Source organism: Amblyomma maculatum, chromosome 7, assembly GCF_055883805.1.
Source record: "Amblyomma maculatum isolate TAMU_Amacu chromosome 7, ASM5588380v1, whole genome shotgun sequence".
In the NCBI taxonomy this organism is placed as follows: Eukaryota; Metazoa; Arthropoda; class Arachnida; order Ixodida; family Ixodidae; genus Amblyomma; species Amblyomma maculatum.
In genome coordinates, this window is record NC_139350.1 from 93,573,287 (window position 1) to 93,598,364 (window position 25,078).

The following is a 25,078-nucleotide window of genomic DNA, read 5'->3' on the forward strand; positions in this document are numbered from 1 at the left end:
ATTAATGAATTCTCATGAACCTGTTCGTTCGCAATGCATAGAAACAATATGAGGCAAAAAAATGAGACCCAAAATAAACACCGTAAATTAAGCCAATACATTCTTCATGTTCTGAAATGTTGAGAAGTGCAGGGAACTAAATCAAACGGTAACGATCAAGCCCACATTAATAGTTTGCAAACTACTGAGTGCCACTGTACCGCAACAATCTAATGTATTGCGTTCAGTAACTGCTCACCAAAACGGAACGAAAGACAAAGGTGACAAAAACCAACCAAACAAACAAAACAGACTCTCTTGGTGCACTGTGAGCGAATTGATTACTTAACTCGCCGAAATGTCTGCTTTACTGACTGCTACTTCGTGTGGCCTACAAGCCTATATAGCACTTATATTTAGTATCTGGCGTGGTGGCTACAGGTTGTGTTCGAGAAATTTGACGAAATTTTCAGGCATCGACTCATTTATGGCGTGTCGCTCATTTTACATGGTAACTCCTAAAGCGGCCACTTGTTGGGCGATTTGGTTGAACATCATTTTAAAACAACGCTAGAACACGGATAGAGTGTGGACAGATTGAAGCAGTTGCGTATAGGATTCCGCTGACATGCGGAAACACGTACGTTGGTCAAACGGGACACTGTTTAGATGTTAGGATCCGTGGGAACAAGGAAAATTTAGAGCAGAAAAGGACGAGAATCTTGTAGAGTCAGGACTGCCAGTGTGAACCGCGATTCTCAAAGACGAAATTATTATAGACTAAAACAGAGGCCAAATAGTAAGATAAATTATTCAGGCAGTAAACATATCAGATTCTTAAGAAACATGCGTAAGCAACACTTCCCTAACACTTCAAGCGAAGAAAAGGGCTTTTTTGGAAGAGAGAGGATGATGTATTAGGGCACGTGACGGGACTTTTTGTCGACTTTATCTTCCGCTTCCTGTAAAAAGAAACGCTTCCTGAATAAAAATTCACTTGTCAGTTGAGCGCAATGTGTTTGCCTTTTTATATCTGTCCGTGTTCTAGCGCGGTTTTAAAATAACTCTGCTTGCCAGAAAACACCCCAGCTGAATCGCCGGCATGTGCAATGACATACCATAGAAACATTTATGGAGATGATTTACTCAAAAGGACATAGTAATGACCTTAGTATAGGATGTTGGGCAATCCGCGCGAACTGTTGACAAATATTTGGCGCAACATTTAAAAATGCATTACGTAAGCTTTCTTGAAGCACTCTAATTAAATATATTTGATGTGGCATTGTTTTGTTTATTGAATTAGTAATGCATTCAGGAAAACGGAATTAACGCGTTAAGCGTGCAAACTGTTTCCGTTATACGTAAAAATGATTTACTTAATTTATGTGATGGCTGGAGTTGACGATTTCTTCGACCTGAAACCATGTTGACATATTATATTAATGAAGGAGCCAGGAATTAAAAAAAAAAAAAAAACAACAACGGGCGTACAACCAGCGCCGCAAGGTACATGCAATGTCGGCTTCATCTCCGTAAGTTGAACCAATGGTATCGAATTGGTCGAGACGTCCTTATGCCCCCTCACGAATGCACGGGAAAAGAAAAGAATGAGAACAAAGGACACTGGAACCGTTAATTGGTGTACCCGGCGTAGAAAGATTACAGTCTGTGATGAAAGGTCGAAGCTTGAGCTTTGCCCTACGCTAAGCCCAGCACAGGGAGACGACACGCACTCCGCTGGAGCAGCCGCCGCCGCGACCGACGACCGACGCGCGCTGTCTAGCGGTGACGTCAAGTGACGTGGGCACGTGACAGCAGCGAGGGACCGCCCCTGGTGCAGGATGCTGATCGTCCACACCACATGAGCTCAGCTGCCTTCGCGCTTTCGCCCTTTCGCCGCCGCTGTTGTGTTTGTGGCGTGCACGTTGCACGCAGCGTCGGCGTTCAATTTTCGCGTCGTGCTATAATCCGGAACTACAGTCCTATCGCTGGGTGCTGCAGGTATCACAAGGCTGTTGGCAGTTCATTCATTACGTTTGCCGCATACAAGGGCAATCAGCTGCCTTCCTCCATGATCAGCTGGGCCGTGCCTGTGCACGTGGGAGGCATGGAAAGATATGCGGTTTTCTCCACTTCGCTTGCGTCCGACCGCTAAAACTGCTGCTGAGCTGCGCGCGCGCACACACCGCTGTGCGTGCCGTCCCGTGGGAAGTGTGTGCTACGTTGCAAGAGAGCTCCAGGGAAAGTTTGCGACTGCGTGGAATTTGGATGCAGGAAAGGTGAGTGGACTGCACAGAGTGCAATTTATCCTTTCATGATTTTTGACTATGCTTGTGAAGGAAGTGGGGCAGGCTAGTGAGCGTGGCATCAGCTGGTATTCGGAGTTTTACGAGCTATTTTCAGCCAGTAATTAAGGGCTTCGAGTTGGATGGGTTGACTTTCCGGAACCTGCATTTCCGCTTCAGGCAGCACAGCCTATACCTTTAGGTGCCTTTTGTGGTTCACGAAATCTCATCCACACCTAGTGGAATACAAACATGATGTGTAAATGTTATGTTACAGAGCAGGACTGTGTCCGAGCTGCAAAACAATAATTTTGACGGCAGGAAAATTTTGGAGTCGAAAACTATGTTTGTTGTTGCAGATAACATAGGGAACATCTTGCTGTATAGCTTCCATTTGGCCTGCAGTTATAATTAGGCTGTGGCTAAAGGTACGTCGGACGGACCCGATCAATGGTCTTAAAGGTACGTCCGACGGACCCGGTGCGTTTTTCTTCGGGATACGACGGACGGATCCGGGAAATATTTTTCAGAGGTACGGCGGACGGACCCGATCGGTAGGGTTCTTCCGACGGACCCAACGCATTTTTCTCCGATATGGGCCTTGGGATCCGCCGGGAAAGCCGGACGGATCCAACCCGGACGGATCTAACCCAAGCATCGAGTCATTCGTGTTTGTTGGAGGTGTGGTTTGTGCTTACCGTGAGATGCTGTGATGTACGGATTACGTCCTACTAGAGTGCTGTGTGAGACTACGACGAGTGCTGTGATGAGTGCGCCGATGTCCGGACGGACATCAGTGTGTCCGTTTATGATCGGCGATGTTGCACGTGCATGTCAGTGTTTATTAGGTGCGGTGGTAATTTATTTACACGCGCTGTGCAACAATCAGACGAAAATAAGTCATCGACAATTTGTTAGCCTGCGCTACAGAGCTCAAAACTCGGAAAATGGGAATGCACATGATGCAGTTTTCGCATGTTGGAGTGGACCGAAAATTAAGTGCCCAGCCCACACCGCCGGGATGCGCATTATTACAGGTGAAATGGTTCAGGTTTCAGTAAAATAGCTGCCTGGCACAGCAACTTCCTAAATGTTCAGTCTTTGTACTATTGTTGAAGGCAACTTTATCATTAATAAAGGAACGAATATGCTTTATGTGTTAATGACTAGTGCTTTTTCAACATATGTTCATTTTTTTTTTTCGTTTTTCCTTAGTTTCCTTTATTTTTCATGCTAGACAAATACAAATAGTACACTTTTAAACTTGTCAGTCCAAAGCTGAACATGAATATCTGCCATGCATGTGACAGCTTTAATGCTAGAAAGGTTGACGTGTATAGCATGTACGTAGACGCTGTGACATCTTAGTGGCACGTTCGGCTACTTGCCCCAAAGTCGTGATGTTTAATGCCAGTGATGGCAGTCGCACTTTGGTGCAGGTGAAATGCAAATGCTTCTGTTCCCTGCAAGATGTCAACGCAAAGTACAAAGCCCGGGCAGTCAAATTAGTCTGGAGCTCTCCACTACGGTATTTTTCATAGCTACATATGTCACTTTAGGATGTGAAACCCTGCATGCCACAGGCAGGCTGCATTGTTTTTTAGATTTTGTAACCTCTCATCTATGTTTTGCAACATTTGGCTAATTTTAGTTCTCAAACAGTTGCTAAAATTAAACCGAAGAAGTTCTTGCATGGTTTCCTGCTTGGATTAATTTGCTAATTGCAGTTCTTTGAAACTTGCATCAATGCTGGACAGTTCAAATAGCAGGCAGTTGAATTACAGAAATGATGTGAATCGTGTATTTCAGTTCTGACAAATGGAGAGTAACGGTCCCCTCCTTTCATGCATAGGTGCCTTTAGACAAATACATACTCGGGTGTGTGATTGTGACGCATATCAAGGGTCAACAGAAGGCCATGTGGAGCCAGTGTTATATTCTTCATGAAGGCTAAAGTAAAATTGTGCAACAGCTGCTGTACCATGCAGAAAAAAATTGATCATTTAGTGTATGATTAACTGACCATGAATAGCATCTTACTCAGAGTATGATGTGATATATATCTGGTTTAGCATCCCAAAATAACTACGGCTATGAGGAACACAATAGTTGAGGGCTCCGGTATAATTTCGACCACCTGGGGTTCTTTTACATGCACTGACACCGCACGGTGCATGACGGCCTATTGTATCGCCTCTTTTGAAATGCTCCTGCTCTGGCTGGAACCAAATCTGCATCTTTGGGTTCAGCAGCCAAGCACTCTAACTACTGAGCCAGCACAACGGGGCCAACTATCAAAATTCATGCCATTACATTTCCTTCTAGCCTGTGGTTTTCTACACAGAACTAATGTATACAAGGAAAAGTAAATAGCAAGAAAACACTAGTTTTATTGCACATTATATTCACATTTCAGCAAACATTCTCTAGGAAAAAAATTCTCATAATGTTTGCATGGAAACCATGAACAACTAACAATGCACTTACTCCACTCCAATTATTAATGGGCAAGGTTGCATCTATGCTACTACACTGCACTTATCACAAAACCACAAGCCCCATCTGCTTTGGCCAATCACTTGATGAAACTAACAGAGGCAGATGTCGCACACCACAGACTGGTCGTCTCGCAACATATCTCTGCATATGTTGCATTTCAATTTCATGTCTTTCCACTTAGCCTCAACTGTTGCCAGCATTACTAGTCACCCATCTTTTCTGAAATTCCTTTTTACGCTGTTGGGATCAGCATCCTCGTTAACGATGGTTTCAGGAATTTTCGATGCTATCATTTTCACATCTTCCTCATCTGGAAGAACGAAGGAAATGACAAGCTTTGAGCAGAAAAAAAATTAGGTAGACTCCTAATCTCCACCTTAAGGGTATGGTGTGCCAGCGTTAATGGTTCTTGTCTGCAGATCCCACTGTGGATTCCCGTTAATTTACATGCCCTTTGCTACAAACATAATTACTAATTCCTTAATTCATGTCTCTGTTATCTCAGATATACTCATTAGCATACGGTCGTAGGCTGCCCTGTTAGGTGATAGACAACCTGGCATAGACCTCTGTAAGCCTCAACCTTTCTTAATTGGAGCTGAAACGTCCCGGAACATATTTCAAATATAACTTTGTAAGCTTGAATTAACAGCTCCTGCCATGTCGTGTGGCCTCGTGACATTTGGCTCGTGGCACTTTTGGCTTGTGCACAGGGGTCATCTGTTAAATACTGGTTAACGTGCATGAAAAATACATTTTCACACAAACTGGTGGCAAATGGTCAAGTGGTGCACTGCAGATTCTGAAATGTATACCTATATGCATGGAAGGATCGCATCATCACATAACATGATCAAGAGTTCTATCAGTACCTGTAGTTACATAGCATTTCAATGCCCATTAAAGGACCACCTCAGACAATGGTTGTCGTTACCACAAGGCCTGTTCTAACAGTGTACTGACACCATTCCACTGAGCGATGGACATGTATATGCATACCCTAGATAGCTCATGATTGTGGATCTCATTTATTTCTATGACTTCCAAGGAGTTCCTGTCGTCAGAAACCCTACACTTTATGAAATCGGGACAGTTGTCTTGAAAGGTGATGAAAAAAAATAACCAGGTTACCTTGACGCAATGCTAAATTACAGAGGGTGAATATGCTGCATGAAGATACCAAGAAGCTTGTACAAAGAAAAGTGAGAGTGAAATGGCAGGATTTTTGAAACATTTAAATAAACTACAAACTATACTTGTCAAACCTGTCATTAAGGAATAGAAATCATGCAGTAATCAAAAACACAACATGGAGGCCATTTTAGGTCATCTTCACAAAACACATACCCACACCTCACACACAGCTTCATACTTATGAAAGAGGACAAACCAATATGCAAGGAGTGTGGAGATGAACTAACAATAAACCATATCTTACACGTGTGCCAGAGTCGAGAAAATAAGAGGAAACATTTTGTACAATTTTGCAACAGATCCCTTTCCATCCCAGCATGATCCTAGGAGAGACGTGCAAATTTCCTGCATTTTTGGTTTCCTAAAATGCTCCTAAACAAGCTACATCCTAAAGAACATTTTAGCCATTACACACAAAATAAATGCATTAAACCTTGTTCTTGGTGCATGGCAGCATTAGTCGCTTATGCACCATAAAAATCAACACAATGCTGTAAGGTATACCTTGGTTAGCTATGTTATATGAGACAGCTTTCGGTCTGGTGGGGTCCTTATTCACGTGAAAGCGCTGTCATGAGGGTCTATGTCCCAGCGATCGGAAAGTGACCTATTCCAATAATTTTACAAACTGAAGGCGATTCTACAGATTTCTCAAGACTGGAGTGCTCAACTGTTTTATCAACGTCCGCCTGCTTGGACAGCCTGGAGTGAAACTGTTGAAGAGAATGCATTTTTGAACATTTAACGCATTTCTGAAGGCGTTGCTTTCAATTACGGGGCCCACAAAAAGCAGCTGAATGTCAAACGCCACCTAGGTAGGCTTTCTAGCAAGACAGCGGTGTAGCGTGGAAAATCGCTCCGCCGGTCCATTGCTGGCGCCGCTGACTTGACAGGTGAACTGTTCAAACTTATAGCTACTGACCACACCTGAAACACTGAATTGCGCATGTTCAAGGCAGAATTTCTCTAACGCTGAGCACTGGTAGCTATCGATTTCGCGCCCAATATTGTGAAAATCTGTCCTCTCTTCGATCATTGATACGTCCACGGTTGAACATTTATGCGCCTCGGGGTGGGCCAGCCGTTGGAACATGGATGCGTGGTTGTAGCAACGATCACTTGCGTGGCGCACTCTGCAAAATTCCAAGAGTCAGCTTCTGCAACGAAATGTGCAGCGCACATTTTCTACCGCGTACCTAAGTCTGGCGATGCATGCATATCGATCCCGATCGTTTCAAAGCTGCGCGGCCGTTCAGTCGGGTCACGCTAACCTCGAGCATGCGGGGGTTTAAACTACATGTACGCAAAATTCAACGACAAGAAAAAGATGCAGGCTAAGCACTTTAGTCTAGTCTTCCCCTAAATACCAAAGAACATTGCTGTTCACAGGGAATTCGGTTCATTCGCGCTTCCGGCTTTCCGGTTGTGCACTCTTGCGGTGCGGTGCAGTAGGTATTCGCCTCGACGAGTCGATGTGCAGCTCGCCGCAGTAGCAGCGCAGGCGTCTAGTAGATTCGGCATGTCTTTTGCCACGGCTCTGAGGCAGAATTTAAACGAAGAATTTAGCTAGAAACATCCTGTTTCCTTGGTCTACATGTGAGGAACGAGCAAAATGCCATTTCACATACATACTTTGGACTGCCGAATGCTCTGCACGGCGAGGTGTGTGTGTGTTGTGCCGACGCTAGATCTTCGGAGGTCGATGCAGGACCTAAGACAGCGTAAATGCTAGGACTAGCTCGCTCGCATTACGGGCAGATCGAGGTGATAGTTTAGTGCGAAGCGAAAGCTGCTCGTGAATGTGCGTATCTCGATGCCAGCTGGTGGAGCTGGTGCAGTACGTAGCATCGCCTGCAGCTATGTGCGTGACAGCGATGCTTGCCGTACACAACCCTAAGTGAAGACCGTGATCTATGTTAGAACGGATGCACTCTTCGTAGCAACTCATCGAGAGTCGCGGCTAGCTGATATCATAGAGGATAAGATTCATTCACGCGTAGCAAGCGGAATGTGGCCGCGTTCGACGTGCATATAGCCATGAGCCTGTATATCGACGTCCGCCGTATCTTTACGAGAATCGAATGGATACGTCGGACGTACCTTTAGACACTTCGTTATAATTATGAATGAGGCACACTTTAAAGCGGGTTTTTTCAGAAACAGCTTTAGCAAGGAAAAGGGAGATTGTGTATGTATCTGAGAACTGGGCAGCATATTTACACTTAACACTGGTCAGTGTGCAGAACTCTTATATGGTAGCACAGGAAAAGTGTCCACTCTAGAGGCCCTCATCTGTCTTAATCGTACCCCGCCTGTTATTACCTCCCTGAAAGGATGGTGGCCACCCCACTGAAATCGATACGGCCTTGGCTAAGCTGAGGTGAGCTACATTACCATTGTCATCATCCAGACTATGCTCTCTGCCAGAAGGGGCCTCTCTTCTTGACCATCAAGGAACCCTCTTCTGTGCCTGTTCACCGTATCCCTGCAAACTTTTGGTTTCCACTGACATACCAGACTATCACTTCTGCCCCCAGCTATGCCTGCCTTTTCTTGAGATCCATTCCGTTACCTTTTCTTCAGCTTTACGTGTTCTTCCTATGCTCATTTCTTGTCAATTTTGATTACACTGTGATTAACTCACATCTGTTCCCTGACCTATTCTGTTATTGTCCTATCTCCAATATTATGCCTATCAAATTCCTATTCATAGCTCATTGCACAATCCTTAAATCAGCTTAACTTCTTCGGTAGCCTCCACATTTCCGCCACATGGGTTATTACCTGTAGGATACAACTATTGTATGCTTCTTTTTTGAAGAAGAATGTTGGTAAAACAGCTGTTCATTAATGGCGAATGCCTACCAAATGCCTTTAATGACACCATTCTTTTTCTAGCAGTTTCACTCCCATGGTGCGTATCTGCAGTTCTGCCTCCCATCTCTAATCTGGCCTCTAATAAATTTATTTCTTCATAACTTCCAATCCTTTGCTGCCTGTCCTAAGCTATTGTGTCTTTCCAAGACTAATTAACTTTCCTTTGGATTTCTTCAAATTTGGGGCTTCTGGTTGCAGACTTGATCAACATTGCATACTTACCTGTAACCCAGCACATGATCCCAAGCAAAAAATGCGCCATCTGCAGTTTATAATCCCTTTGAACTTATCTATGAGGAGGCCACTGCATTTGCCGCAAATTCTTTTAATGCATTATTTTTATATTTTATGCCTGGGAAGAATCCCCAGCAGTGAGTAAACAATGAAGCACCAGTTGTCCTCCCCTTGAGAGCGGTGTGGTCACAGATGAATAGTAATAACCTTCCTCCTGTGTGTCATTGTCACTGTGTTTGTCCCTGCAGCGTGCGTGTAGGCTCTTCTAGGGGCTCTAGATCCTCTAATGCAAGAAAGCCCTTGGAGGTAAGTGCCCATATTACTGACGGTGACTGCCCCCTCTCGTCACCTCAGTGGCTAAGAGGTCAGGCACTCGTCTATTGAGGCTGGATGATCTGGGTTCATTCTCGGCTCCAGAGGATGCATCTTGCAGGGGTTCAACAGCTGCGCCAACTGTGCCATTTTGATACAGCTGCATAGTGCTGCTTCATAAGTGTAAAATGTGTTGAATTTCACCACGCTGCACCAAAATGCCCCGCAAAGGTTTGCCATACTCAAGGACAACTTTCTGCAGCTGTGATATGGGCAGTCCAAACATTTCAGGCACTGCAGCACGTTTCGCTGGCCTTTTAGATTTATTTTGAGATGGCATCACGCCATTATCACGCCTACTCATATTTTTCTCTCTTGCATCCACACGCACTTGTCACAACCTGTGCCCTGAAGCATCCCCATAATGCAAAGGGGCCGTTTGTAATGAGGCACCACTGCTACTGTGTTGCACTGCGAAAAGGCCATGGAGAAATGCTTCAAAACTTCAGCACCATGTTTTAAGCACCACATGCTTTTTATGGATGTATCTAGATTGTTATGTGCCTCTTGAAAGTTTTCAGTATATTGTTGGGCATACATGTGCCACAAGGTTGTTTCTATGCTGTTTCGTTGGCAGACTCACTTTTGATAGTGTAGGAGGAGCACCAGTTAGGGCTTTTGTGTTTGCGCTCATACAGTGAAAGCTTTTTAATTCGAACCTTGATAATTAAAACTTTCGGGGAATTCGAACTACACCACTTATTCCGAGCTAGCTACATAGAGGTCTGTGTATAAGAAAGCCAGTTAATTTGAATGAAAGTCGGTTCCACTACAGATAATTCGAATTACGTGCTGCCGCATCTGGGCGGCCTGGCACTCAGTACATGGCCAAAGACACGCCTCTGTGATAGGGGGGCATAGTTAGAGGCTGCGCACGTCCAAAATAGGAACAGAAGATGAAATCAGGTAAAACGACCAGCTAGCCCACACCAAGATTTTGACCAACGGATAAAGCCTAAATAGTGCCATGACAGGCGCGGCGGATGGCGGCGCATAATGGTAGTGGCAGCTGCCTGCTCTTCACTTCCGCGCAACCTCTGAAGCCTGCAGCCTAAACACTCATCAATTCGACCCTCGTTAATTCAGGAATGCGGATAAATATTTCTGTTGGCGCGGTCCCAGTCAAAGCCCATGAAAGGCTTTGACGTCGGACGGGCACTAGGGGTTTCCAAATAAAAAAAAAAAAATATTATGCGAGAAAAACTTTGTTTTGCGAATGTCCGCCCTCCACCCATCAGTCATCACCGAAAGCACGTGTTAATTCACGATAATCACACCAGCTTTTAGTATCTTTTGCTTCAAAAGACACTTGCACCAGTACGCGTTTCAATGATTGCATGGCAACGGACGATGCCTGCCCCAGACGTGACATGATAAAGTGAAAACAAGGCCTGCGCAACCGGACGAGTGCGGGCACTCTGCCCAGTTGCCCCCCCCCCCCCCCCCCCCTCTACTGTTTTTTCCTGCTGGAGCTAACATGAAAAGGTAAACACGCCATGAGTTTATCGCTGTGCAGCATCTTGGTGCACTGCCAAGAAATGTGCAGTGAAATGCGACGGTTTGAAGCAGAGGGATGCACTAACGAATGCTTTTTAATGCCTAGTAGCAAAAGTTGAGGGAGGGGGTGAATTATACGAGGCGGCCGTTGTGTGCGTGTAAATACTGTAAATTTTACCTAATTATTATGATTCTTGTCAGTTTTTTCGAGGCCATTTGATAATTCAGACATCGCAGAAATCAAACTGTTTTCTTGGTCCTGTGAAGATCAAATTAACGAGCTTTTCCTGTATAACTTGAGGTGTTACATGTGAAATTTATTTGGGCATCAGCAGGTCGGGAAACACGAAGAAGCCTTAGACTTTCAATTCCTTAACGACGCAGTGGAGCCCACGGCTGCCAAAATAAACATTTGTGGATGCTGGAACATCGAAATATATTAATGTCTGCTTTGTGCACGAATTATATAACCTGATATCCCGAATTATTACCCACCTTGCCATCAAAATATGCAGTCAACCATCATGTCATTGCCAGCCCATAGGAAACGTAAGCCACAGGTCGTAGATCTGCTTGCTTGTCAGTTTTCTTTGCTTACAAATTTGCTTTCTTATCTGCTTTTGGCATTTGCCCTTTCGTCTTTTCGTCGTTGTTTTGTGTTTCTTTTTGCCTCTTTTTCTGTTTTTGCTTCTTTTGTTTTTGTACTGCGCTCACTTTTGAGCACAGACTGATTGCAGTCACGGCTTCAAATTGGGCTCTTCTGGAGCTGCCCTCACAGACACAAGCTGAGGATTTTGCTGTCAGTAAAACATTGTTTTACGAGGTTTGTGAGCGAGATAATGAAAAACCGTATTCTCAAGATTTTTCCATTTTTTATTTAGTCCCCGAAGTTTGAGAAATTAACCTTCTCGGTTCTATGGCTCGCATTCTTCCTTTTTTTTCAATCAATATTTATTGCCTCAGGGCATCAGTAGGGTATGAGATGAAGGATGAATAAATGATTAAATGAATGAAAAATGGTTGGCTGATTTTGTGAAGTCCAGGAGTGAGTGATGATGAGGTCCCTGTGTCCAAGCGATAAATGAGGCAGGATTGGTTGCTGAAAGACCAGCTATCGTCAGGTGCTGGATTCGTGTTTTTTTCAGTGCTAGGCAGTCCCACAACAAGTGGTGAATGTCGGCTTCAACATTTTCGTTTTTACAGATCGGGCACCCTGGGCGGGGATATAAGTGTCGGAAGTGAGACCACGTCCTAGTGACAGCTAATGTGAGGGCAACACCGACCCGGATCCTCCTAAGCGCAACCTCCTCTGCACGGGTGAGACCGCAGGGAAGGGATACCGCACACTGAGGGATAAGTGCACGTGTGCGGCGCGGGAGGTGTTCCTTTCTTGATAAAAGGAGGGTAGCGTCGTCCATTTCAAGGAGCCGTGGCATTGTTGCATCTTGGTTCACGGGGCGGATCGCTAAATCTGTTTGACTTTGGGAAGGCAGCAGGTCCCGTGGGACCCACTTAATGCATACTGACTGTGGGATGTGCGCCGCAAGCTGGTGGATGTTTTGGCATATTTTAGGGCGGCGGCTGACATGTCTGAGCAAACATACTGCTTGAAGTGCGTCAGTGTGGATGACAACGTGGGCTGCAGGGAGCATGGTTATGGAAGCCACGGAGCAGCGTGCCTCCTGAACTGCCACGAGCTCAGCACAGAAAGATGTAAGATGTAAAGGTCTCCATGGACAGTAGATTGCTGTTTTGGCTTCACAGCTTTGCAGGCGTGCATCCACGTACACTACAATGGACCCTTGAGGCAGCTGAGTATCTTGCTCTTCAAATCTCTGGTGAAGCAACAATGTCGAGTTGGCAGATGTTGGTCTGCGGATATCAGTTGGCTTGTTGTCTCCTAACTGTACAAATTTCCAGAGAGGGAGAACTGGGCGCAGCTGGCTGAAGAATAATGTGGACGTTGCATACGCCCTCAGTGCTTGCGTGGAATGTGACAAAGTGGCCTTGAGCCTGCAAGCATCATGGCGCTGCTGCACCAGCTCATCGATGGTGTTGAGCTACACATTCTATGAGCTGGTGCAGCAGCGCTGTGATGCTCGCATTCATTCTTATTTAGTGTAATAGCACCTTGCAATACAAAACGCTTAGTTACAAAAATAGGTACACGAATGGGTAAGTGCCGGTGATAGGTGGCCCTTGCAAAATTCCTTTTCGATTTCATTCATACAATCCGATATTCACATTTCTTCATTTTTGTTTGTGCCAAAAGTAACGTTTCTTCTCTTTTTAACATCTCCAAACTTTGAAGTTGTGCTGCAAAGTGCAGTTCTTTTTTCATGTGAGCTGCTCCAAATCTGAGTTTTACTGGTTCAAATCTTAAAATTTTGCAACTCCAAAAATTGCTACATATCCTATTTCAGCTTTTGCAGCCCTAATCTTAGTGGAAACGACATCAATGGCCTGGTCTTCCGTTGTATTATTGCGCTGCTCTTTCGATCTGGCCCTTCTGCTGCCACCCGATCTTGTCCCTGTCTGTGGTGGCCTACTGCTGGCAGCTCCAGCTGTCGCAGTCGTTGCTGCACCCCACATTCTCAGCGTGTAGCTCCTGGACTTTCCTGGCCATACTGCTGGACCTGGCTAGCATCCTCATGAGCTTCTGGGCATAGTGGACCTAGGTAAGTAACAGGGTTATATGTGCCACCCGTCTTGCCTCTGCTCTAGCAGGGGTCTCCTGCAGTCATGTCCTGCTGCTGCACGACTCAGTCGCTGCGGTAGCTCACTGCGGGCAGTCTTCACTACCCTCACCAGACCATTCCTGCTCCTTCCCGGAGTTGGGATGGTCTCGAGCTAGCCCACCAGTGCTCACATCGGAGCCGCACCTGCACCAGGTATCGCCGTGTTGGGGCTTCACGGATTACCCGGCTCCTGGATACTGCCATAGGTCTCTCCCTACTGCACTTTTTCCGCATCTTTGATTTGTGCACTCCCCTTCTCATTCCCTCTAAACTTCCGCCTCTCCTTCCCCTAGCTGTTTGCCAATCTGCCTTTTTCACAAGATGTAGTGCCCTTTGGGGAGTGTTTGAAAATGTTCTTGGGAAATGCAGCCACCTACAAAATGACGAAGTGTGTACTTGACAGATACTGCCATCTGTCGCATATGCCTGTCATGAATATGAACTGCACATGGCCCTAGAGATCAGCTCCCAGGGTGTCTAGCGACTGGGAAAACCGGGAATTTTCAGGGAAGTTTTATGGACCGGGAAAAATTGGTGAAATGTCAGGGAAGCAATCAAAAAGCTTGCCAAGTCAGGGAAAATGGCACCATATATTCTGCAGGTGATCGGCGAGCTGTGCTGCCATGCGCTCGCACAGCCATATTTGATTATCGAATTGGCTTGGATGTTCACGGGAGGGGGGGGGGGGGCGGGGGTTGTCTGCTTTAAGGCTGGCATTAGTGGGCTTTTTATTTTTCATTTTTTAACTCTTAACATTTTTAACGGCCATTAACACAAATGACAGCATTTCAACTAATGTAAATTGCAGAATAAGATTAATAAATAGCTGGCTGTTGTGAATTATTTGTATACGCTCATTGTTATCAGCGGCTACATTTTTGAGCCTGTTCTTTCAACGAGAAAATTGAACTGGGAAACCTAAAAAAGTCAGGAATTTTGAAAATGGTGGTTTCCTGGTTCCGGTTGCGCCGATCGCGGAGGCCAAGAATTACGCACACGCTGCTGGGGCTGGTGGTTCATTTTCAACCAAGACAGGGGTGCACATGCACAGAGCGGCCTTGTGAAAAAGGCAGATAGTGATGCCACACATGCTGGCCAATGTGTGTTGCAACCAGTATCCCATAGTATCAACCAGCCTACCAAAAAGATGCAAAATTGTAGTTCTTTGCAATTTCAGAGGAGAAATAAACCAGAAAAACTTGTGAGAGCATCTAGTACACTGGTCGCTCGTAGGGTACTGGACAATTCTACTTTAGTGTGTAATCAGCTGGCATGCAGTAAACATTTTATCTTTTGCCTTTGAGCATGTAGAGTGATTACAGCAGTGGGAAAGCATTTAATGTTTTGAACCTGGCAGGATTTTGTAGGTTAACAGTGTCATGTAGAAGATGGTTCCATCACTTGATAGCTCATATGGCAGAGCTGATAAATTGAACGCACATATTTGTCCATATGGATGCTGCAAAACCTAAATCGATTTAGGCAGCATGTATGGGGTGTACAGAATGGCCGGGCAAAGTGACATTGTGGATGCAGCATGGAGACACTGCATGGGAGTGCCTGATAAAGCCTGAACTCTGCTTGCAGCCTGCCCATGCAAAGTGTCACATGAGAGGAGAGGGTGTCTGCTCCTCCAGGTGTGCCAGATGACAGAGGCAAGGTGCCACCTGTTTGGTCCACTCCACTTGACAGCACCATCATAGGACAACTGGCAAGTACGTGTGGTGAAATTTGAGCTAGGCGCCTTTGTTAACTTGTGCAGTGCCAGTGACTGTCATGAGTTTTGCGAAAGATGCTGATTGTCTGTAGAACAACGCTATAAAGTTATGCATGTGACTTATGTGTCACTTTGAGCCTAACCATACTGATACGTGGCAAAGATTCTTCCCATATCTCTTGAAATGATGCTCCTGGGCCAGCTGCAGTCCCTTTATCACCGTCAACCTCCTAACCTCTTCTGCCCACCACACCCCCCGACAAGCCCTACTACACCTGCCTTCTTTTGGAATCCAGCGTGTTACGCTTAGCAAACCATTCGTTACCTTACTTTTGCATTACGTGACCTGACCGTGCCCATGTCTGCTCGATTTTAACCAGGTTGTCACTAACACGCATTTGTTCCCTGACCACCTCTGGATACTTCCTATCTCTTGTTGCATCTGAAATGTGGATTTAATAGTCGATTGGAACGTCTAGCGCTGGCAGTAATTCGGGCACAGCAGGATCAGAATACCAGCCGCAGGGCACAGCTTCAGCGCGAGAGAGATGGGCGCCGGAGACCAGCGATGGTGATGTGGTGATGGCGATGCCGCAGCGTTGTTTCTTCTTCGTCTTCTTTACATTTCCCCCGCGTGAAGAAGTCCCCATCCTGGCGACTCACGGAGAAGAGACAACCAGAGGGTTGTAATACGGCTTGAGGCGGCTAACATGGACAACCTCACGGCCGCGGCGGTGGTGGTTGGAAGAAGAGGTGACTGGCTTGATGACGTAGTTAACAGGGGATGTGCGTTCCAAGACGTGATAAGGTCTGTGGTATTTCGTTTCTAGTTTGCTGGTGGCAGGAACGCATAGCCAAACGAAGCTGTCGGCCAGGAACGTCGGAGTAGGGGTATCGCTATCATGCTGATCTTTGCGATAGCCTTGAGTGTTGGAGGTAAACGTGCGAGCTAGCTGACGGCATTCCTCAGCCTTCTTTACAATATCGGACAAAGCACTGTACTCAGAGGCATCTGGATGGTATGGCAAAATTGTGTCCAGAGTACAAGATGGTTCACGGCCATATAAGAGAAAGAAGGGCGAAAAACCAGTTGTTGCTTTGGTGGCAGTGTTGTACGCGAATGTTACGAATGGCAGTATCTGGTCCCAGTTGGAGCTCCCAGATTCAGCTGTAACATACATTGCGAGCATGTCCCCAAGCGTACGGCTGAAACGCTCCGTGAGGCCGTTGGTTTGCGGGTGGTACGCGGTTGTAGCCCGATTTATCGATTTGCAATACGACAGGAGCTCTTGGACTAATTCGGAAAGAAAGACACGACCTCTATCACTGAGTAGCTCGCGCGGGGCGCCGTGTCGAAGAATGAAGTGGTGCAGAAGAAAATGGGCTACCTCTCGGGCTGTCGCCGCGGGAAGTGCAGCAGTCTCCGCATAGCGGGTCAGGTGGTCGACGGCGGCGATGACCCATCGATTACCGGCGGCACTGCATGGTAGCGGACCATAGAGGTCGATTCCCACGCGATCAAACGGGCGAGCTGGACACGGTAAAGGCTGGAGAGGACCAGAGGGGTCGCGAGAAATCTTGCGTTGTTGACAGGCGGTACAAGAGCGAATGTAACGACGTACGAAATTGTACATTCCCTGCCAGTAATACCTCTGACGAATTCGATCGTAGGTTTTCAGGACGCCGGCATGAGCGCTTTGCTGGTCAGTGTGATGGTGGGCACAAACCTCGGAGTGGAGGTGGCGCGGAATGACAAGAAGCCATTTTCTGCCGTCTGAGTTGTAGTTCTTTCGGTAGAGGAGGCCTGTCGGCGGAGTGCCCGAGGATGCATAGCCGCGGAAGTAGTGCCAAGGACATCTAGCAGGTTAGAAACTCAAGGATCTTGTCGTTGCTCGAAAGGCATATCCTCAATGGTGAGTGCTGACAAGGAGGCTTGAGAAGGGGATGATGAGTTAGGCAAACGCACCGGTGACCGAGAAAGAGCATCGGCGTCAGAGTGCTTGCGGCCAGAGCGGTACACTACACGGATGTCGTATTCCTGAAGCCTGAGGGCCCAGCGCCCGAGACGGCCAGACGGATCCTTGAGAGACGCGAGCCTGCAGAGAGCGTGATGATTTGTAACTACCTCGAAGGAGTGGCCATATAAGTAAGGGCGGAACTTCGTTATAGCCCACACGATTGCTAAGCACTCCTTTTCGGTAATGGAGTAGTTGGACTCGGCTTTGGTAAGAGCACGGCTTGCGTAGTCGACAACGTATTCGGAGAAGCCAGGCTTGCGCTGGGCGAGGACGGCGCCGAGGCCGACACCACTGGCATCGGTGTGAAGTTCTGTAGGTGCAGTAGGGTCGTAATGGCGAAGGATTGGCGGTGACGTCAGAACATTGCGCAGTGTCGCGAATGCATCATCGCAGGCTGGCGACCAAGAGGAGAGGTTAGGGGTGCCTTTCAAGAGCTGTGTAAGGGGGGCTATGATGGTTGCGAAATTGCGAACAAAACGACGAAAGTACGAGCAGAGGCCCACGAAGCTTCGCAGTTGTTTCAAAGTGGTCGGTTTCGGAAAGTCGGCAATGGCGCGGAGCTTCTCAGGATCAGGCAGAACTCCATCTTTGCACACAACATGACCGAGTATTGTGAGCTGGCGGGCACCGAAGCGGCACTTTTTGAGGTTCAGTTGAAGACCGGCGCGGGTTAGGCAGGTGAAGACCTGGCGAAGTCGAGTCAGGTGGGTCGGGAAGTCGGTTGAAAAGACGACGATATCATCGAGGTAGCATAAACAGATGTTCCATTTCAGGCCACGCAGTACAGTGTCCATTATTCTTTCAAATGTGGCTGGGGCTTTACAGAGTTCGAACGGCATGACATTAAATTCGTATAGTCCGTCTGGAGTAATAAAGGCGGTCTTAGCGTGATGTTCCTCTGCCATGGGCACCCGCCAATATCCAGAGCTCAAATCGAGTGAGGAAAAGAATTCTGCGCCTTGCAAGCAGTCTAGGGCATCGTCGATTCGTGGGAGGGGATATACATCACGACGAGTAATTTTGTTGAGGTGGCGATAATCAACACAAAATCGTATGGAACCACCCTTCTTAACTAGGACCACAGGAGACGACCATGGACTACAGGATTCTCTAATTACTCCGCATTGCAGCATGTCATCGACTTGTTGGGCAATAACACGGCGCTCAGTCGGGGACACCCGATACGGCCGCTGATGGAGAGGTGGGCGAGCGCCAGTGTCAATGAGGTGAGAAACAGTCGTCGTGCGTCCCAAGGAAGATTGCGGGATGTCGAAGGAGGAGCGGAGTTGCTGTAGAAGGTCAAGAAGTTGCTCGCGGTGGCGCGGCTCTAGAGCGCTGTCCACAGAATGGTCAAAAAGGTCCCGCTGTAGCGGATCTGAAGCCACACGAGTTGGAGTCAAGGCGTCAACTTGGCAAACAGGGACTGACACATCATCAAAGGCGAACAGAAGGTCCACGGGCTCGATGCGGCCGAGGCACTCCCCTTCGATCAACATAACGGGAGACGCAAGATGATTGGCTACCAGAAGTGTGCAAGCGCCGTTGTTCATGTCAAGGACGGCAAACGGCAGCGGTAAGTGGCGGCGGTGGCCGACAACGTTAGAGGGCACAAAGAGGACTGTTGTGGCGGTGGTAAAAGGGGCAGTGAGGGGAACCAGAACAGCGCTAACGGGTGGGATGGTTGTGTCATGAGCTACGAGGAGTTTGGCCACAAAACGAGGACATGACTCGGGGAGCAGGGCATCAGATGGTGCATCACTTGGTTCAATGAGCTCTACTTGAGGATTGGTGCAGTCAATGATAGCATGATGCTGGGACAGGAAATCCCAGCCGAGAATGACGTCATGAGAACATGTGGGGCGAACTGCGGCGGTTAGTTTTCCGGCTGAGTAGCGGGTCGTCGGCGCATTGGCGAAATGGAGTGGTGACGTGGTGATGGCGAACAACGAGGCAGGAAGTCCGGAGGGTCAGGGGGTGCTGTTGGGGGACCCGATGGAACGGGGAACTGGGGGGCCAAATAAGGTGGCGCAGGCCGTGCAGCAAAGGCCATATTTATTTGGCGCCGGCAGTAGCGTGTAGTGTGTCCAGGGATGCCGCAGTGGTAGCAAATAGGCCTGTTGTCTGAAGTGCACCATGGAGATGGTGTCTGACGCAAGGAGGGAGCAAAAGTTGTTGGTGCCGAACGGATAGGGGGCGAAGCATAGGGATATGCTGGCTCAGGAAGTGGACTTGAAGTAACTTCGAAGTAAATGCTGGAGCGTAGCTCAGTGGCGCAACGCCGGGCGATGAAACTGTGGGCGTCAGGAACGGCATTGAGGGTGCGACTGGAGCTGATTGAGGAGGAGGATTAAGGACGACTTCAGATACATGTTGCTGGATTGCGCGGCGAAGCTCCGGAACAAGGCCAGTTGGTGTCGACTCCTTAATATATGGCTGCAGAGACAGTTGTCGCGTGACCTCCTGACGTACAAAAGCCTTGATGTCTTCAGAGAGGCTAGATGACTCCCTCTCCACGGCTAGTTCAGCAAGTGATGCTTGAGACTGGCGAATCAAAACACGCTCCTTGCGGAGTTCGTCGTAGCTTTGACAGAGGTCGTATATTTCCTTGACCGTAGTGGGGCCTTTGGCGACGAGCATGTTGAAAGCGCCGTCATCAACTCCTGTGAGGACATGACGTATTTTAACGGCCTCGGTCATGGTCGGGTCAACGCGGCGACACAAATCAACAATGTCCTCAATGTAACTGGTGAATGTTTCACCGGGCAGCTGTAGTCGCGATCGAAGACTCTGTTCCGCGCGGAGTTTTCGGACGGTGGGGCGGCCAAAGACATCAGAAAATTTGGTCTTGAAATGCGCCCAGGTGGTAAAGTCCGACTCGTGGTTTCGAAACCACAGATTAGCGATGTCGCTCAAGTAAAAGATGACATTATTGAGCTTACGATTGTCGTCCCAGTTACTGTGACGGCTGACCCGTTCGTAAGTGGACAGCCAATCGTCGACGTCGTCATCGCTGCTTCCACTGAAGGTAGCGGGGTCCCGTTGACGAAGGGCACCTGTGCAGGTGACTGGCGGATGTAGGTGCGATGAAGTAGGCTCCGTCATTGGGGTAGTCAACGTTCTGCTGCGAAGTTCCAGGGCGAGATGGGTACAGGGAACCTCAGCTTGACTTCCACCAAGTGAAATGTGGATTTAATAGTCGATTGGAACGTCTAGCGCTGGCAGTAATTCGGGCACAGCAGGATCGGAATACCAGCCGCAGAGCACAGCTTCAGCGCGAGAGAGATGGACGCCGGAGACCAGCGATGGTGATGGCGATGCCGCAGCGTTGTTTCTTCTTCGTCTTCTTTACACATCTTTCATCATTAGGAGTGTGCAAAGATTTGAAATTTTGAATACAAATTGACTATCTTTGTTAATCAGTTCATAATCGTATTAAAAAATATGGTACATTTAAATCTCTGTGTAACGAACCTTGATGTAGCGAATTCCTCGATAATACGAAGTTTTTCAATTTCCTAAAGCCGCCGTCATTGAAGTGCGTGTATTTGAAAACTCCATGTCTGGTTTGGTTTGATATGTTTAACGTCCCAAAGTGACTAAGGCTATGAGAGACGCAGTAGCGGAGGGTTCTGGAAATTTCCACCACCTGGGGTTCTTTAACCTACACTGATATCACACAGCACATTGCGCCTAAGTTTTCGCTTCCATCGAAAAGTGGCTGCCAAGGCTGTGATTCGATCCTGCATTCTTGGGCACAGTAGTTGAGCGCCTTGGTAGGGTGAAAACTCCATGTAACAAACATGTTGTGGCAGTTGACCTTGATATAACGAACTCGCAGTACCTACTGTCTCTTAGCTGGCACTGAATTGCTGGAAATTTGGCAGAACCTATCAAGTTCCAGGGCAATAGAATATGAACTGACGGGAGTGGAATGTCTACGGTAGCAACAAGCGATCTCAATTGATACAACGCACTGTTTCAGTGCCAACGGTGCATCTAGATGGCAAACGCAATAGTCTTCGCTGCTTCTTCAGAACATGACACTACATTCGGTTCAGTTCAGTCGTTCAGTCGTGTCCGACTTTTCGTGACCCTATGGACCATGTCACGCCACGCTTTTCGGTCTCTCACTATCTTCCTAACATCACATAACTTCATCTGCAGTGCCTCGAGGATGCCATCTAACCATCTCATTCGCTGCCTACCCCTTCTCCGGCGACCCTCAACCTTTCCCAACATCAAATCTTTCTCCAGCGACTCCTCTCTTCTCATCAGATGACCAAAGTAGCTGAGCTTTAACTTTAGAATTTGACCCTCCAATGAGCAGTCAGGGTTTATGGTCGACAATATCGACTGATTTGATCTTCTGGCAGTCCAAGGAACTCACGAGTCTTCGCCAGCACCACAATTCAAACGGGTCAATTCTTCGGCGGTCAGCCTTTTTCACATTCCAACTCTCGCATCCATACATCACAACTGAAAAGACCATAGCAAGAGTTATATGGATCTTGGTTGGCAGACTAATGTCTCTGCTCTTTACTAGGCAGTCAAGGCTAACCATTGCTCTTTTACATTGCTTACTACATTAGTTCATAACAAAACAATAACAAAACAAAGATAAAAGACATGGGGCAAGCTGTGTGTGTCGAAGTTGTCAAGCGTTGCTTGCGGGCTCCCGCATGTCGATAGACAGAACAGCAGAGCGCACCAGCGACGGAGGCAGAGTCTGTTTCTCGGGGCAACGGTGGGGCCAAGCAGGAACATGCGTGACGACGCAGGTGCCTCCTCGCTTGGCTGCAGTGCAAACGCATGCTTTCTCTCTCTGCGGTGGAGGCTGCCCACCAGTTACGCTGCGCTCTCAATGCAATTGCAAAAAGTTTCGCCGCCTTTATAACTTAGAATAATTCTTGTTCGCTGTAAGCGCTTTCACTGAGGTTTTCTTTACAATCAATTCTTAATTGATTTTCATTCTGCATTGCCCTTTTGGGTCTTCTCGCGAGAACTGCATATAGCAAAAACCTTGATGTAACGAAACATTGCGGACCTTTTGCGATTTCCTTATAACCAGGTTTTAACTTTTTGAAAATTTCTGAATATTTCAAAATTATCGATTACTCCAAAAATGCGTGCATCTGCTGCAGGTTCACTGCAATGCTTGACCGCATGGACTATGCTGTGCAGCATCTCCAAAGCATGACTGGGCCTTTTTGCATTTGCAAGGAATTCCTCACCAACAGTATGCATGAAGCAAAACATGGAATGAAACCGGGAAGAAAACGTCATTCTCACTTTGGTTTCATTTCAAATGCAGACAACCATTGTGCAGACATTTTTTAGGTACTGTGATGCAAATGGTTTTTGGCAATATTTTTCAGGCCCATTCACTTATTTGAGTTGTTGTTTAATTCGGACATTTTTTCCTGGTTCTTTTAAGGCCGTATTAAGCAGAGTTTATAAAACACGAGTATAGTATAACCTCGTTGATATGTTCCTGGTTCATACGATTTCCCATTTCATACGTTGAAAATTGCAGGCAGTAAAACATCTTTCAGAGTTGCACTTTTTTGCTCCTGGTTACTACTTCCAAAACTTCAACAAAATCTAGTCATATATATTCGCACCTCAATATAACGAACCTCAGTGTAACGAAATTCGCTATGTAATGCATTTTCTTTTTTACTTCCCAATCTCTGCTCTATTTTTTTTGCGATTTAACGAAGTAGTTTTATGTCGCACTTTCGATTTAACAAAGTCCTCTCGCATTGCATGCATCAGCAGCCATTTTGACAATAGGACGAGAACTAACACTTCAGCCGAGACAGACCGCATTTTGCATTTGCCTGACATCGATGTCAGTTTGAGGAGAGGGTTCAATATGCAGAAAGATGTTTTTTTACAACAGTCGTCTATCCCTCCGCTCACCTGTCGTCAAAGAAAGCATGGGGTCAGCGGTGATCATGACGCAGGCGGCTTTTATCATGATGCAAAGGCATTTGCTGAAAAACACGTTTCAATGATTTTGTGGCAGCAGACAGCGCCCACCCCAATCGCTGCTTGATAAAACGAAGGGATTAAGCAATCCGACCAGCCAAGCAAGCCACTGTTGGCACTCCTGCCAAAGCTTCTGAATGCTACGCGGTGCAAGACGAGCAACGGTCGCTTATCACTAGTTGCAGGCCGACTGTACCAAATGTACCCCCCCTCCCCCCCCTCTTTATCCCATCAGTGGAGCAAACGCACAACATGAAGTTCTCGCTGTGCGGAACCTTGGCGCCCTGCCAAAAAATACACTGGACGGACTGCAACGGCGCGCAACGGAGGACGACGTCAGTAGAGATGCGGCGGCGCTGGCGACAGCAGTGACTTTCGGGGTGTAGGCAAAAGCCAGCGCCGTCTGCATTGGACGCACTGCGCTTGCTGCGTTTTCGAGCATAATTCCAGATATTCCAGCAAGCTGTGGTGCGGTTGATGGCGCCACGAGGCAGAGAAAACGGCACCTCTTTTCACATATTTCTTGCAGTGGGATAAAGATGAGAGCGAAGGGCAGCGGCGTTGAGCGCGACAAGCAAGACCCTTCGGTGACTGATCGCCTTCGTGGCTAACGCGCGTTTCACTTTTGCATTAAAACTTGATCAGTTAGTTTGCAACGCGTGGTTGCAAACTAATGAAAAACGAAAAAAAATGTTCGTGGTTGCTATTTGGTTGTACGACGAAAGCAATAGCAAAAGCCTGCATCTTGCGCACGTTATGTTTTATACACTATCAAGTCATAAGAAGTTTTGACGCGTTATTCCGTATGCGTATGATCTTAATCGAAGGCAGGAAAGGCGCGCTGTGACATCCCATTCACCTGCAGTACTGCCCGTGCATATGTTTGTACAGAAAAGGACACAAAACTGATGCTAACATAACCGCAGTTACCTGAGCGGTCACTCCAGCACGATATTGCTGAAACGGCCCGGACTTGTGAAGTATAGCTTTTCTCTATTTTCACTTTCGTGAGTTTCAACGAGTGACTCTTCATCACCGGTCCTAGAAAGCACAGAAACATCTTTAGGATCTCTGCAAAGTCACGTAGGATTATTTCTCCGACTAAATTTTCCTTTGAAGGTCATTATGAACCTGACGAATGAATTAAATGCCCATGTACAACCTAGTTCTGATCGAGCAGAATATTGATGTACAGTATATATATGGCATAGAGTATATGAGGGGGGTAAAATAAGCAGAATAATATGACATGCATTTGCATAAATATGTTCTAAGTATATGAAAAAAATGCCAGCAAATCGCTTAAATTTCGCTGCAAGTGATTGTGGAGAATGTTTTATTTGCGCTCATGGAGGTAGAGCAAAGAGAAAAAAATGAGAGCATTTTTAAAAGCCTTCATGTATATATCAACCTGTGAATGGCATTGACGTGTCTGTACAATGAAACGGATGTGAACCGCCTTTTTATTAAGTGGGATGGAACAATTTATCAGCGCACCATAGGCAAATGTTTCAAAGAACTAAAAGATTAAAGGGGCCCACAAACACCTCCCGAGCACTCCTCAAAAACTATCTCAGTCGCTAGATTATGCTGCGATACACATTTGAACGCACACATTTGAATACAAGTCTATGCGCAGTGCAGGTCCCACAATCCCATTCGAAAGTTGGCGCA

The 25,078-nt window shown here is 46.9% G+C and overlaps 1 long non-coding RNA gene across 3 annotated transcripts in view; it reads left to right on the forward strand.

Annotated features, from left to right (window-relative positions):
* Positions 1 to 1,834: 1,834 nt before the first annotated feature.
* Positions 1,835 to 25,078, forward strand: part of LOC146183966 (uncharacterized) — a 129,536-nt gene continuing 106,292 nt past the window's right edge. For 2 of the 3 annotated variants that reach the window (XR_014708528.1, XR_014708529.1), the window contains exons 1-4: positions 1,835 to 2,261; positions 12,144 to 12,257; positions 13,364 to 13,618; positions 15,266 to 15,393. This is a non-coding gene — a long non-coding RNA (uncharacterized LOC146183966). The remainder of the gene's footprint in view (positions 2,262 to 12,143; positions 12,258 to 13,363; positions 13,619 to 15,265; positions 15,394 to 25,078) is intronic. The other variant, XR_014708530.1, reaches the window with a different exon arrangement.